The sequence below is a fragment of the Pseudophryne corroboree genome, chromosome 1, assembly GCF_028390025.1.
Source record: "Pseudophryne corroboree isolate aPseCor3 chromosome 1, aPseCor3.hap2, whole genome shotgun sequence".
Classification (NCBI taxonomy): Eukaryota; Metazoa; Chordata; class Amphibia; order Anura; family Myobatrachidae; genus Pseudophryne; species Pseudophryne corroboree.
The window spans coordinates 196,260,455-196,275,434 of record NC_086444.1 but is presented as its reverse complement, the minus strand read 5'-3'; positions in this window follow the sequence as shown (position 1 = coordinate 196,275,434).

The window sequence follows — 14,980 nt, the reverse complement described above, 5'->3', positions numbered from 1 at the left end:
TAGGAGACTTCAATATGGTGCTCGATCCAACCTTAGATAAAACATCCAAGCACCGTCACCCGAAAGCTTTATCTAAACGTGATCATTCCGCAGCGTTTAGACATTTAACCCACGAATATGAATTGTACGATGTCTGGAGAGCCACCGGTAGGGACTATACCTTTTATTCTACGGTACATAGATCGTTCTCCAGGATCGAACTGATGTTCTCGGATAAATGGACCCTCCAACAGATTAAAAAAGCTACTATCCTGCCAGTTGCGTGGTCCGATCATTCCGCCCTATCCCGTAGATGGGATCCTTCTTCATTTAGATCTCCGCCTAATCCATGGCGACTCGGCGACCATCTCCTTTCTAATAAAGAGACCAGGGACTCCATTGCTCAAACACTCACCATGTACCTAGCCGCTAACTATCCGGCCGACACGTCTGTCTTTACGCACTGGTGTGCTCTCAAATCGGTTATCCGCGGGTCAGCAATACAAGCGTCAGCCCGGCTGCGCAAGCAAAGGGAGGCCTTCCAGAAGGACGTGGAGAATAGGTTGGTGGTTCTCGAGAACAGGCTCAAATCTGCCCCCTCAGATAAATCCCTCTACCGGGAACTTCTTAAGGTTAGAGAGGAGTGGAACGTTCTCGCGCTGGCAGAGGTTCACAAGAATCTGTTTAGATTGAAACAACGGTTTTATGTACAGGGTGATAAAGCAGGCAGATTGCTGGCCAGGAAACTGAGAGCGAAAACGGCGAGGGATCGGGTGAAGGTAATTAATAATCCGCACGGCACAAAAGTGACAAACCCGGTGGACATAACATCGGCCTTTGCCACATATTATGCTTCCTCTGTATAACTTAAAGAACGACCCTATGACCCCTCAACCAACACCTGCAGATATTGATGCATTTTTAGACAAATTGTCCCTTCCACGTCTAAAGCCATCAGATCTTCAATCCCTGTCGCTCCCCTGGTCGGAAGGTGAACTTCGACGGGTTATTAAAGCCCTCCCTGTAGATAAAACCCCTGGCCCGGATGGCTATATTAATAGGTTCTATACTCGCTTCCAGGAGATGTTAATCCCGGTATTAATTCCGGTTTTTAATGAGGCCTCCGCATTAGGGACCTTTCCCTCAGAAATGCTGGAGGCTAGGATTGTCACTTTCCCTAAACAGGGAAAAAACCCGGCTTTGGTGGCCAACTACTGCCCGATAGCCCTCCTGAATACAGATGTGAAGATCTATGCGAAGCTGATAGCAAATAGGCTAAACCCTCTGATCCCTACTCTGGTGATGTGTGATCAGGTCGGGTTTGTTCAGGGCAGACAGGCCCCAGATAATACCAGGAGGATTATTGATGTGCTGGATGCCTCCTCCGCGTCCTCGCGGCCGCTCATTTTGCTTTCGCTGGACGCGAAGAAGGCATTCGATAGACTTCACTGGGGATATCTCTTTAAGGCCCTCGAGAGGCTGGGAATAGGGGGCAGGGCTCTTTCCTCTATAACAGCGCTTTACTCGAGCCCAACGGACAGAGTTTTCGTGAACGGTATCCTCTCTTCTACGTTCCAAATTACCAATGCACCCGTCAGGGTTGTCCATTATCCCCGTTGGTCTTTGCGCTGGTGACAGAACCCCTGGCAGAGGCTATTCGATCCAAGAGATCAGTGCAAGGTCCAGTCGTTCATGGCCGTGAGTACAAAATTAGCCTGTTTGCTGATGATGTCCTCCTTACTCTGATAAATCCAGACACACCACTACGACAGCTACAACTGACTTTAGAGGAGTATTCCTCGGTCTCATACTATAAGTTGAATGCCTCCAAAACAGAGGCATTGCCAATTAATCTCCCTCCAACTCAATTACATTCGTTGAAAGCTCAATATGATTATGCATGGCAGGATAGGAGTATAAAATATCTGGGGATCCAGATTACGCAGAGGGTCTCGGACCTTGTATCCAGTAATAATTTGCCCCTCCTTCGTAACATTTCCCTGTTGCTGTCTGACTGGATGATGTATCACGTGACTTGGATGGGCCGCTTAAAAAATGATGGTACCCCCCAAGTTATTGTATCTGTTTAGGACGATTCCGATTTTGATCCCTAAAGTCTTATATGCTAAATTTAACTCAGCGTTTGTTCAATATGTCTGGAAGGGGAAAAAACCCAGATTAGCCCGGACCACACTGTCACTCCCCAAGTCGGAACGGGGGTTAGCATTCCCTGATATTCGGTCCTATCATATAGCATGTATCCTTTCCCAAACCGGTGCTTGGATGGTTGAAGATGTCCCCAAATCCTGGGTTCTTCTAGAAAGGGGCTTAGTCTCCCCGCTCCCGTTAGCTGATGTATTAAGGCTCCTGGAATCGGAGGTCTGCATTTTGTGTCACGCTCCACTGTGGCATTATCAGCACGTAAGGCATGGCTTGAACTGGTATCTAAAATGAAGGATGTCCATCTTCCAACGACGGACTTGTCTCTAATTGGTGTAGCCTCCCTCATCCCGAATTTAAACTTAGATGTAAGGGTATCCCATGGCCTGTCCTCGCTTGGCGGAGCATTCAAGGATAATGCCCTTTTACAGTTTAGTCAGCTCCAATCTAAATTTTCCCTTCCACAAAGGGATTTCTACAAATATTTACAGTTGCATCACTGGCTCCATAGTGTTACACCGACTCCCCACGGAGTTTCCCCCCTCCCTAAACATTTGCGAGTGTTACTGGATAGGACCGATACTAAAGGTGGTATAAGTCGCTGGTACAATTTCATAAGTGGTCTCTACTCCCCCCTGAAACTGAATTCTCTGAGGAAATGGGAGACAGATCTTGTTTGCACGATTTCTGAAGATGAATGGCGGGGGGTATTTTATACTTGTTTTCATTAATCTAGATGTATGTCCCATGTGGAACTTTTTTACAAACTTCTCCATCGCCTATATCTAACCCCATCCAGACTCCATTCCATTTGGCCGTCCAGCTCCAACATGTGTTGGCGCAATTGTAGTAATGTTGGTACTTTGCTCCATACGTTTTGGTCCTGGCCAGCTCTCACAAATTTTTGGTCAGCGGTATTTACCCTTATTTCTAATGTATTAGGTTTCCGTATCGTCCCACTACCTAAATTGGCCCTCCTTCATATATCCCCAGGTTATATTACTCCAACCGATCAATATGTGATAGGCCATATCCTGATTTCACCCAAATTACTGAATATTGGCGTGCGGCTCAAATTCCAACTGTAATAGCGGTTGAACGTGTGGTTCAATCTCATTACGAATTTGAGACTGCGGGCTTGCCATTCTCCAACTGCCAAACGAACCATTCGCTCCGCTGGTCTTCTTGGTGTGTTTATAGGTCTCATGGTACCACGATAGACCCCTGACATCCTCTTCCGTTTTCTTATTCTCGGATGTTTGTTGTATTTGCTTACTGACCAGTGTACGTTTATATATGTTTCTGTGTTTATATACGTCTATGTACGCATGTTAATTTTCTGTAGGCGGAATGCCTGGCCGCCTTGTATCTGTGTTTTTGTTCCCCTCCGGTCCCCCCCAGTTCCCTTTTCTTCTTTCTGTATCCCCCCCCCCCCCTTTTTCTATATTTTGTGTTGTATAAACTCTCATAAAAAAAATCTAATTTTCAAAAAAAGAAAGAAAGCGTGTTCATGTTTTCTACTATTAGATCTTATTATCATCAGCAAATATTTGAAATATAAACAAAAAAACTATATAAAAGAGCTGACACAGCAACTGCTAAGAACAGGTGGGTTTATTTAGCAAACACTAAGCTTTACAGATAAATATACAGTGGTACAGGCAGGACTGGTTTTAGCTAATGTAATGCCCTAGGTAAAGCTGTATGTAAACACTACCACACACATAATCACAATAAAAACTAATTATGAGAAACAAACCCAGTGTTTATGTGTGGTACTGAAAAAACACATAAAGCCCCATGCCCATCTTGTACAGCCCTAGATAATAGCCCCAGCCCACAAAATATAGCCCTATGCCTACCATATATATTACTCTGCATCTAACATAAAAGCCTCATGCCCACAAATATAGTCATGTGCCTACCAAATATTACCCTGTATCCAGCATAACAACCACATACCCATCACATATACTGTAGGTACCAGCCCACTATAAAACAAAACTAAGCTCATTAAAACAGCTTTATGCCAACAATATATATTCCCACGCTTACCATGCATAACCCATTGCCCAGCATAACAAGATGCATGCCTACCATACTTAGCCCTATGCCCAGGCCTAAGAGCCTTATGCTAACAATATATAATAATATGCTTAACACACATAGGTCTGTTTCCAGCATGCTATCCTCATATCCTTTCATATTCAGTATAACCCTGATCTTATCACAGCCTGCCATTTAATGCTCATCATTACACATAGTACATAGCTACCTTGTATGATTAAATTTAGTGATGTGCACCGGACATTTTTCGGGTTTTGTGTTTTGGTTTTGGATTCGGTTCCGCGGCCGTGTTTTGGATTCGGACGCGTTTTGGCAAAACCCCCCTGAAAATTTTTTGTCGGATTCGGGTGTGTTTTGGATTCGGGTGTTTTTTTACAAAAAACCCTCAAAAACAGCTTAAATCATAGAATTTGGGGGTCATTTTGATCCCATAGTATTATTAACCCCCATAACCATAATTTCCACTCATTTTCAGTCTATTCTGAACACCTTACACCTCACAATATTATTTTTAGTCCTAAAATTTGCACCGAGGTCGTTGGATGACTAAGCTAAGCAACCCAAGTGGCCGACACAAACACCTGGCCCATCTAGGAGTGGCACTGCAGTGTCAGACAGGATGGTCGATTTAAAAAATAGTCCCCAAACAGCACATGATGCAAAGAAAAAAAGAGGTGCACTGTAGTCGCTGGGTGGCTAAGCTAAGCGACACAAGTGGCCGACACAAACACTTGGCCCATCTAGGAGTGGCACTGCAGTGTCAGGCAGGATGGCACTTCAAAAAAATAGTCCCCAAACAGCACAAGATGCAAAGAAAAATGAAAGAAAAAAGAGGTGCAAGATGGAATTGTCCTTGGGCCCTCCCACCCACCCTTATGTTGTATAAACAGGACATGCACACTTTAACAAACCCATCATTTCAGTGACCGGGTCTGCCACACAACTGTGACTGAAATGACTGGTTGGTTTGGACCCCAAACCAAAAAAGAAGCAATCAATCTCTCCTTGCACAAACTGGCTCTACAGAGGCAAGATGTCCACCTCCTCCTCATCATCCGATTCCTCACCCCTTTCACTGTGTACATCCCCCTCCTCACAGATTATTAATTCATCCCCACTGGAATCCACCATCTCAGGTCCCTGTGTACTTTCTGGAGGCAATTGCTGGTGAATGTCTCCACGGAGGAATTGATTATAATTCATTTTGATGAACATCATCTTCTCCACATTTTCTGGAAGTAACCTCGTACGCCGATTGCTGACAAGGTGAGCGGCTGCACTAAACACTCTTTCGGAGTACACACTGGAGGGTGGGCAACTTAGGTAAAATAAAGCCAGTTTCTGCAAGGGCCTCCAAATTGCCTCTTTTTCCTGACAGTATACGTACGGACTGTCTGACGTGCCTACTTGGATGCGGTCACTCATATAATCCTCCACCATTCTTTCAATGGTGAGAGAATCATATGCAGTGACAGTAGATGACATGTCAGTAATCGTTGGCAGGTCCTTCAGTCCGGACCAGATGTCAGCACTCGCTCCAGACTGCCCTGCATCACCGCCAGCGGGTGGGCTCGGAATTCTTAGCCTTTTCCTCGCACCCCCAGTTGCGGGAGAATGTGAAGGAGCAGCTGTTGACGGGTCACGTTCCGCTTGACTTGACAATTTTCTCACCAGCAGGTCTTTGAACCTCTGCAGACTTGTGTCTGCTGGAAAGAGAGATACAACGTAGGTTTTAAATCTAGGATCGAGCACGGTGGCCAAAATGTAGTGCTCTGATTTCAACAGATTGACCACCTGTGAATCCTGGTTAAGCGAATTAAGGGCTCCATCCACAAGTCCCACATGCCTAGCGGAATCGCTCTGTTTTAGCTCCTCCTTCAATGTCTCCAGCTTCTTCTGCAAAAGCCTGATGAGGGGAATGACCTGACTCAGGCTGGCAGTGTCTGAACTGACTTCACGTGTGGCAAGTTCAAAGGGTTGCAGAACCTTGCACAACGTTGAAATCATTCTCCACTGCGCTTGAGTCAGGTGCATTCCCCCTCCTTTGCCTATATCGTAGGCAGATGTATAGGCTTGAATGGCCTTTTGCTGCTCCTCCATCCTCTGAAGCATATAGAGGGTTGAATTCCACCTCGTTACCACCTCTTGCTTCAGATGATGGCAGGGCAGGTTCAGGACTGTTTGCTGGTGCTCCAGTCTTCGGCACGCGGTGGCTGAATGCCGAAAGTGGCCCGCAATTCTTCGGGCCACCGACAGCATCTCTTGCATGCCCCTGTCGTTTTTTAAATAATTCTGCACCACCAAATTCAATGTATGTGCAAAACATGGGACGTGCTGGAATTTGCCCAGATGTAATGCACGCACAATATTGCTGGCGTTGTCCGATGTCACAAATCCCCAGGAGAGTCCATTTGGGGTAAGCCATTCTGCGATGATGTTCCTCAGTTTCTGTAAGAGGTTGTCAGCTGTGTGCCTCTTCTGGAAAGCGGTGATACAAAGCGTAGCCTGCCTAGGAACGAGTTGGCGTTTGCGAGATGCTGCTACTGGTGCCGCCACTGCTGTTCTTGCTGCGGGAAGCAATACATCTACCCAGTGGGCTGTCACAGTCATATAGTCCTGAGTCTGCCCTGCTCCACTTGTCCACATGTCCGTGGTTAAGTGGACATTGGGTACAACTGCATTTTTTAGGACACTGGTGACTCTTTTTCTGAGGTCTGTGTACATTTTCGGTATCGCCTGCCTAGAGAAATGGAACCTAGATGGTATTTGGTACCGGGGACACAGTACCTCAATCAAGTCTCTAGTTGCCGCTGAATTAACGGTGGATACCGGAACCACGTTTCTCACCGCCCAGGCTGCCAAGGCCTGAGTTATCTGCTTTGCAGCAGGATGACTGCTGTGATATTTCATCTTCCTCGCAAAGGACTGTTGGACAGTCAATTGCTTACTGGAAGTAGTACAGGTGGTCTTCCGACTTCCCCTCTGGGATGACGATTGACTCCCAGCAGCAACAACAGCAGCGCCAGCAGCAGTAGGCGTTACACTCAAGGATGCATCGGAGGAATCCCAGGCAGGAGAGGACTCGTCAGACTTGCCAGTGACATGGAATGCAGGACTATTGGCTTTCCTGTGTAAGGAGGAAATTGACACTGAGGGAGTTGGTGGTGTGGTTTGCAGGAGCAAAGAGGAAGGGATTTAGTGGTCAGTGGACTGCTTCCGCTGTCATCCAAAGTTTTTGAACTTGTCACTGACTTATGATGAATGCGCTGCAGGTGACGTATAAGGGAGGATGTTCCGAGGTGGTTAACGTCCTTACCCCTACTTATTACAGCTTGACAAAGGCAACACACGGCTTGACACCTGGGGGTATATGTACAAAGATTCGTGTTTTGGCCGTTTTGAAGGGTGTTTGAACTCGAATGGTATCGGGTGCATTTTACTGCAACTTTTTGAATCCTGATACGACCATTCACTAAGCTGCCGAGTTTTGCACAATCGTTTTTTCCGATGTCGATGTGATTCGTAATATCAGGCAGTGTTTTACGGGAGTGATGAGTAAAACACTGCCTGACAAAACACAAGGAATCCCGGCCGGATCTGTGAGTTCCGTGCAGGGCTTCATTGTGTACCTTAAAAAGTTGATTAAAGTCTTTAAAAATCTGGAAAAAATTGCGTGGGGTCCCCCCTCCTAAGCACAACCAGCCCCGGGCTCTTTGAGCCGGTCCTGGTTGAAAAAATATGGGGGGAAAAATGACAGGGGTTCCCCCATATTTAATCAACCAGCACCGGGCTCTGCGCCTGGTCCTGGTTCCAAAAATACGGGGGACAAAAAGCGTAGGGGTCCCCCGTATTTTTTAAACCAGCACCGGGCTCCACTAGCCAGGTACATAATGCCACAGCCGGGGGACACTTTTATACTGTTCCCTGTGGCCCTGGCATTACATACCCAACTAGTCACCCTGGAGGAGTGGGAACCCCTTAAATCAAGCCCGAGGCTGCCCCCCCCCCATCCAAGGGCGGCGGATGGGGGGCTGATAGCCTTTTGTAAAAATGTGAATATTGTTTTTAGTAGCAGTACTACAAGTCCCAGCAAGCCTCCCCCGCATGCTGGTACTTGGAGAACCACAAGTACCAGCATGCAGTGGAAATCCGGGCCCGCTGGTACCTGTAGTACTACTACTAAAAAATACCCCCAAAAAAACAGGACACACACACCGTGAAAGTATAAGTTTATTACATACATGCACACCTCCATATATACATACATACTTACCTATGTTCCCACGAGGCTCGGTCCTCTTCTCCATGTAGAATCCTTGGGGTACCTGTGAAAAAAATTATACTCACATAATCCAGTGTAGAATCAGACCTTTGTATAATCTATGCGCTCCATTGTAGCCAATGGTGGGAACTTTGCGGTCAGCGGTTGACCGAAAGTAACCTCACCGCTGACCGCAAAGTTCCCACCATTGGCTACAATGGAGCGCATAGGCGCTACATTGTATCTCTGCCGTGTGCTGCCTCACAGACACTACAGGAGCACACAGCCAATCAGGAGAGTGCCACGACGTGGCGCTCCCTGGTTGGCTGAAGGGACCCTCTTTGACAGGAGTGAGGGGGGGTCCTGGCAGTCGGGGAAAGGGGTCCCATGTGTAAACATGGGACCCCTTTCAGTGCGTGGTCGGGTTTCCGTTTTTTTGTTTTGCCAAGTACGTGGATTATTAAAAAAGGACACGACACACTGGATTTAGGTGAGTATAATTTTATTTTCAGGTACCCTGGAATCGACGTCGAGACGTGGGCCGAGTCGGCATCTGAACATAGGTAAGTATGTGTGTGTCGGAATGTATGTAATAAAGTTGTACTTTCAAGGTGTGTGTGTCCTGTTTTTTGGGGGGTATTTTTTTTGCAGAAGAACTATAGGTATCAGCGGGCCCGTTTAACCCCCGCATGCTGGTACTTGTGGTTCTCCAAGTACCAGCTTGTGGGGGAGGCTTGCAGGGACTTGTAGTTCTTGTGCAAAAAACAATATTCTTTTATTTTACACTTGGCTATCAGCCCCCAATCCGCAGCCCATGGATGGGGGGGACAGCCTCGGGCTTCACCCCTGGCCCTTGGGTGGCTGGAGGGGGGGGACCCCTTGATTTAAGGGGTCCCCACTCCTCCAGGGTACCCCGGCCAGGGGTGACTAGTTAGTGATTTAATGCCAGGGCCGCAGGGACCTATATAAAAGTGTCCCCCGGCTGTGGCATTATCTCTCTGACTAGTGGAGCCCGGTGCTGGTTTCAAAAATACGGGGGACCCCTACGCTTTTTGTCCCCCGTATTTTTGGAACCAGGACCAGGCGCAGAGCCTGGTGCTGGTTGATCAAATATGGGGGAACCCCTGTCATTTCCCCCCCATATTTTTTCAACCAGGACCGGCTCAAAGAGCCCGAGGCTGGTTGTGCTTAGGAGGGGGGACCCCACGCAATTTCTTTTTCTGTTTTTACACTAAACAGACCCTTTCCCATAGATAACCATGCACAGATCTCACTGATCCGTGCATGGTTATCCAAACTCGACTGGAAAAAGCAGGTCTATTTTTTTGCTGCTTTTTTTAACAAATCGAAAAAAAATAGACCCGCACTTGAGCACTCAGAGACTAACACCCAAATACGAATGAATAGTGAATGCCCGTATTGTATGAAATAACAGCCGCGTTTGACCGATGGTCTATTCATTCGTATTTCAGAACTTTGCCAATCAAACCATTACGAATAGACCAGACACTGCCTAGTTTTCTGCTTAGTGAATTTCCGGATTGGGACTTAGAAAAAAAACACAAATCGGCCAAACTCGGATTTTTAGTAAATACTGGCCCTGTTGTCCGCATTTGTGTTAAAATAATTCCACGCCGAAGAGGTGATTTTTTTTTGTAATTTGACCAGGCATGTCAATGGCCATATTCGTCCCACGGACAACAGGTGTCTCCCCGGGTGCCTGACTTAAACAAACCACCTCACCATCAGAATCCTCCTTGTCAATTTCCTCCTCAGCGCCAGCAACACCCATATCCTCATCCTGGTGTACTTCAACAGTGGCATCTTCAATTTGACTATCAGGAACTGGACTGCGGGTGCTCTTTCCAGCACTTGCAGGGGGCGTGCAAATGGTGGAAGGCGCCACTTCTTCCCGTCCAGTGTTGGGAAGGTCAGGCATCGCAGCCAGAGCCGGCCCTAGCCAATATGATGCCCTAGGCAAGATTTTGGCTGGTGCCCCCTAGCACCACCGATGGTTCCGCCTCTGACCTTGCACCTCTTTCCCAGCACCATCAACCCATAGCAGTCTTTATTTTGGGGTTTGTACCCCCTATATTTTAAATAGGAACAGTACGCACATTTGGCGTGCAGCCCAAAAAGGGGGGTGTTTTTGCTGGCAAGGGGCATGGCCACACAATAGTACCCCCAATTCCAATTACGCTACACAGTACTGCAACTTTATTCACATTTGATCATGCAATAGTGTCCATAATTCTTATTACATCCCACAGTAGTATCACTTTACCTTATAAACGTTACTCCTCACAGTAGAGCTCCTTATTCACATTACATCATACTGAATTGCTCCTTATTCACATTACGCCACACCATATTGCTCTTTATTCACATTAGACGAGACAGTAGTGCCCTTTCTATATGCAACGCCACATAGTAGAGCCCCTTATACACATAATGCCACACAGTAATGCCCCTTACACATATGAGACACATTATTAATGTCCTTATACACATAATGCACCTTACACATTATGTCAACCTTTATTAATGCCCATTTACATGTAATGTCCCTTACACATATGCTGCACATTATTAATGCCCTTATACACATAATGACACACATAGTGCCCCCTACACATTTGCTGCACATTATTAGTGCCCCTATACACATAATGACACACATACAGTAGTACCCTGTTACACATATGCCGCACATTATTAATGCCCTTATACATATAATGACACACATAGTGTCCCTTACTCATATGTTGCACATTATTAATGCATTTTTACATGACACACATAATGCTCCTTACACATATTCCGAACACTACTGCACAACCAACCTACTCACATGCACACAACACTCACACTGCCACTAACACTGTGACCTCTGCTTGAACACAGATGTGTCCTCATAAATCTTGCCTCAATGCTAACGTCGGGCACATTTTTTTAATTAAAATGCATCTTATTTGCATTGCTATGTGGCTAGGATGCACAAGCAGCATGCCTATATACTGTGTGAGACTGTGGCTGTATCTGCATATGAAATGCTACACACAGAATATAGGCATGCCGCATATCATTTTAATCAGCAGAAGCTGCTGATGCCCCTAGGCATACCAGATGCCCTAGGCAATTGCCTAGTTTGCCTATGCCTATGGCCGGCTCTGATCGCAGCCGACACAATTGGACTCTACTTGGGGATTTGTGATTTAGAAGAACGCACAGTTCTTTGCTGTGCTTTTGCCAGCTTAAGTCTTTTCATTTTTCTAGCGAGAGGATGAGTGCTTCCATCCTCATGTGAAGCTGAACCACTAGCCATGAACATAGGCCAGGGCCCCAGCCGTTCCTTGCCACTCCGTGTCGTAAATGGCATATTGGCAAGTTTACGCTTTTCCTCAGACGCTTTTAATTTTGATTTTTGGGTCATTTTACTGAACTTTTGTGTTTTGGATTTTACATGCTCTCTACTATGACATTGGGCATCGGCCATGGCAGACGAAGTTGATGGCATTTCATCGTCTCGGCCATGACTAGTGGCAGCAGCTTCAGCACGAGGTGGAAGTGGATCTTGATCTTTCCCTATTTTACCCTCCACATTTTTGTTCTCCATTTTTTAATGTGTGGAATTATATGCCAGTATCAATAGCAATGGCCTACTACTATATATACTGCGCACAACTGAAATGCACCACGGGTATGGATGGATAGTATACTTAACGACACAGAGGTAGGTAGAGCAGTGGCCTACTGTACCGTACTGCTATATATTATATACTGGTGGTCAGCAAACTGTGCAAAACTGAAATGCACCACAGGTATGGATGGATAGTATACTTGACGACACAGAGGTAGGTAGAGCAGTGGCCTACTGTACCGTAATGCTATATATTATATACTGGTGGTCAGCAAACTGTGCAAAACTTAAATGCACCACAGGTATGGATGGATAGTATACTTGACGACACAGAGGTAGGTAGAGCAGTGGCCTACTGTACCGTACTGCTATATATTATATACTGGTGGTCAGCAAACTGTGCAAAACTTAAATGCACCACAGGTATGGATGGATAGTATACTTGATGACACAGAGGTAGGTAGAGCAGTGGCCTACTGTACCGTACTGCTATATATTATATACTGGTGGTCAGCAAACTGTGCAAAACTGAAATGCACCACAGGTATGGATGGATAGTATACTTGACAACACAGAGGTAGGTAGAGCAGTGGCCTACTGTACCGTACTGCTATATATTATATACTGGTGGTCAGCAAACTGTGCAAAACTTAAATGCACCACAGGTATGGATGGATAGTATACTTGACGACACAGAGGTAGGTAGAGCAGTGGCCTACTGTACCGTACTGCTATATATTATATACTGGTGGTCAGCAAACTGTGCAAAACTGAAATGCACCACAGATATGGATGGATAGTATACTTGACGACACAGAGGTAGGTAGAGCAGTGGCCTACTGTACGGTACTGCTATATATTATATACTGGTGGTCAGCAAACTGTGCAAAACTGAAATGCACCACAGGTATGGATGGATAGTATACTTGACGACACAGAGGTAGGTAGAGCAGTGGCCTTCTGTACCGTACTCCTATATATTATATACTGGTGGTCAGCAAAATTATGCACTGTACTCCTATATACTACAATGCAGCACAGATATGGAGCGTTTTTCAGGCAGAGAACGTATAATACTGGTAGTCACTGGTCAGCAAAACTCTGCACTGTACTCCTCCTATATAATACTGCTGGTCCCCAGTCCCCACAATAAAGCAGTGTGAGCACAGATATATGCAGCACACTGAGCACAGATATGGAGCGTTTTTCAGGCAGACAACGTATACTGGTGGTCACTGGTCAGCAAAACTCTGCACTGTACTCCTCCTATATAATACTGCTGGTCCCCAGTCCCCACAATAAAGCAGTGTGAGCACAGATATATGCAGCACACTGAGCACAGATATGGAGCGTTTTTCAGGCAGACAACGTATACTGATGGTCACTGGTCAGCAAAACTCTGCACTGTACTCCTCCTATATAATACTGCTGGTCCCCAGTCCCCACAATAAAGCAGTGTGAGCACAGATATATGCAGCACACTGAGCACAGATATGGAGCGTTTTTCAGGCAGACAACGTATAATACTGGTGGTCACTGGTCAGCAAAACCCTGCACTGTACTCCTCCTATAATACTGCTGGTCCCCAGAATAAAGATATGCAGCCCCGTGAAACAAAGTGAGAGGACGCCAGGTACGTCCTCTCACTATCATTTCCAATGCACGACTGAAAAATGGCGGCGACGCGCGCCTCCTTATATAGAATCCGAATCTCGCGAGAATCCGACAGCGGGATGATGACGTTCGGGCGCGCTCGGGTTAACCGAGCCATACGGGAGAATCCGAGTATGCCTCGGACCCGTGTAAAATGGGTGAAGTTCGGGGGGGTTCGGTTTCCGAGGAACCGAACCCGCTCATCTCTAATGATTATGCGCTCCAACTTACTACAGTGCGATTCCCAGGATCCTTATTCCAAACATAGTTCTATAACCATTATTCACAGCCATGTGCAGTTTAATCAAATCAGAAAATAAGTATGGCCATGCTCGGTTTTGCCCATATTGTACATGGTACCAGCTGCGTGGCTGTATTAATGCCATATGTATACAAAACAGCAAGCCCTTTACTATTGGTGCTAACAATAATATAGTCCAGGGGGTAAATGTAATAGGGTGTGAGGAGCCGGAGGTGCGGGAGTTTGTGCGAGAATGCACTTAGTTTTAAATCAGCATTCATTTACACGGCAAAACCAACCTGATTGATTGCTGAATGATAGCCGCTATTACTTTTACCACCAAAACTCCTGTGTAAATAAGACAGTACTTTGTCAGTACTTTGTTCAGGATCCCGGCATTTGGGAATCCAGAGCCTGCTTTGCGATCCATGTCAGGATCTCTGCATCGACATTCCGAGCAGTGTCAGGATCCCGAACATGGCGATCCTTATCGGATCCCCCTGCGTGGCAGTATTAGTGCTATGTATGTATACAAAACATTAAAAAGTTTGCTATTGGCGCTAACAATAATATACCGTAAATCTGTGTGGGTCTAGCAGATAAAAGCATGGAGATTGTGTTCATATTTTGATCAAAACATTTCTGCTTGCAGACCATCGTCAAGGGACCCTAACACACCATTATGTTGCAGTTAAATATACTCATCTCTAAGATATAGAGGGTAACATTTATTTGCAGTATATTATTATATTATTTTCCCTATATTGGGCCTAATTCAGAGTTGATCACAGCAGCAAATTTGCTAGCAGTTGGACAAAACCATGGCCCTCATTCCGAGTTGTTCGCTCGGTATTTTTCATCGCATCGCAATGAAAATCCGCTTAGTACTCATGCGCAATGTTCGCACTGCGACTGCGCCAAGTAACTTTGCTATGTAGAAAGTAATTTTACTCACGGCTTTTTCATCGCTCCGGCGATC